This window comes from Gossypium arboreum, chromosome 12 (assembly GCF_025698485.1).
Source record: "Gossypium arboreum isolate Shixiya-1 chromosome 12, ASM2569848v2, whole genome shotgun sequence".
Classification (NCBI taxonomy): Eukaryota; Viridiplantae; Streptophyta; class Magnoliopsida; order Malvales; family Malvaceae; genus Gossypium; species Gossypium arboreum.
Window position 1 is genome coordinate 99,854,034 of NC_069081.1, and position 1,637 is coordinate 99,855,670.

The following is a 1,637-nucleotide window of genomic DNA, read 5'->3' on the forward strand; positions in this document are numbered from 1 at the left end:
ATAGTGAGATCAAAAGCACAGCTCGTAGAAACCGAAAAGAGATAAGGAGAAGTCTACAATACATAGAGGAAGGGCAAGAAGACGATATTCAAACCACAACTGAGGAGATGGCTAATAATCATAATAATAATCAGCTTCCTCCTGTGGTCGCTGCAAATCCAAAAAATCAGAATCCTGCGCCTCGTATTATGTATGATTATGCTAAACCTAATTTAACAGGAACTGAATTGAGTATAGTTAGACCCGCTGTTGCTACAAATAATTTTAAACTGAAACCTAACACGATTCAAATGATACAACAGTTTGTTCAATTTGATGGTTTGCAGGACGAGGATCCAAACGCTCATTTGGCGAATTTTTTGGAGTTTTGTGACATTTTTAAGATCAATGGTGTTTCTGATGATGTCATTCGCCTTCGGTTGTTTCCCTTTTCGTTGAGGGATAAGGCTAAACAGTGTTTGAACTCGTTCCCATGAGGGTCAATCACCACTTGGGAACAAATAACTAAAAAATTTTTACTTAAATACTTTCTGCAAGCTAAAACGGCTAAATTAATGAATGATATTTTTTCTTTTGTGCAGATGGATTTAGAAACCCTCTATGATGCATGGGAGAGATACAAGAATTTATTGAGAAGGTGCCCTAACCATGGGTTACCACTTTGGCTACAGGTTCAAACTTTTCACAATGGCCTGAATCCTTCGACTAGACAGATGATTGACGTAGCTGCTAGTGGAACTATCAATAATAGGACACCTAAAGAGGCTTATGAATTTATAGAAGAAATGTCACTGAATAATTATCAGTGGCAAGTCATAAGGACAAAATCGACGAAAGCAGCTGGCATTTTTAACATCGATTCGGTCACTATGCTCTCTAATCAAGTAGAACTTTTGAATAAAAAAATTGATGGTTTAGTTGACTCTTCACTGGTTCACTCAATAATGCAATGCGATGCAAGTGGAGGTGGAACGAGCAATTCAAGATACATACCCTATGGCCATAACATGGAAAACGAGCAATTATGGGTAATAATTCTTGACCTCAAAATAACTCTTATAGTAACACTTACAACGCAGGTTGGAGGAACCACCCAAATTTCTCATGGGGAGGCCAAGGAAATCAAAGGCCACAACATTCCCAAGGTTTTCAACAACCACCTTACCCGCAAGAAAAGAAGCCAAACCTCAAAGAGATGCTAACGAAATTTATCTCGGTGTCAGAAACTCATTTTCAGAATACCGAGACAGCACTTAAGAATCAACAAGCGTCGATCCAAGGGCTCAAAACTCAGATAGGCCAACTTGCCAAACTGATTTCTGAACGACCACAAGGCAGCTTACCGAGTATCACTAAATCTAACCCAAGGGAACAGCTTAATGCGATTACCATTCGAAATAAAGAAGGTTTAGTTGAACCTAAACCAGAACCGAGGCAAGAAATTGTGGTAAGTAAAGATAAAGGTGAAGTGGACCACAGTAAGAAAAAACCGGTAAGTAAAAACTACAAACCTCGTCTGCCATACCCCATTGCGACAAGGAAAGACCACACAGACGAAAAATTTGATAAATTCCTTAAACTATTAAAGAAATTACATATTAACTTACTGTTTATTAAAGCTCTTTCGCAGATGCCAA

The 1,637-nt window shown here is 38.4% G+C and overlaps 1 non-coding gene across 1 annotated transcript; it reads right to left on the reverse strand.

Annotated features, from left to right (window-relative positions):
• Positions 1-548: 548 nt before the first annotated feature.
• Positions 549-655, reverse strand: LOC128285990 (small nucleolar RNA R71). The gene has a single exon (XR_008276537.1). It is a non-coding gene; the product is annotated as a small nucleolar RNA R71 (small nucleolar RNA).
• Positions 656-1,637: the final 982 nt, after the last annotated feature.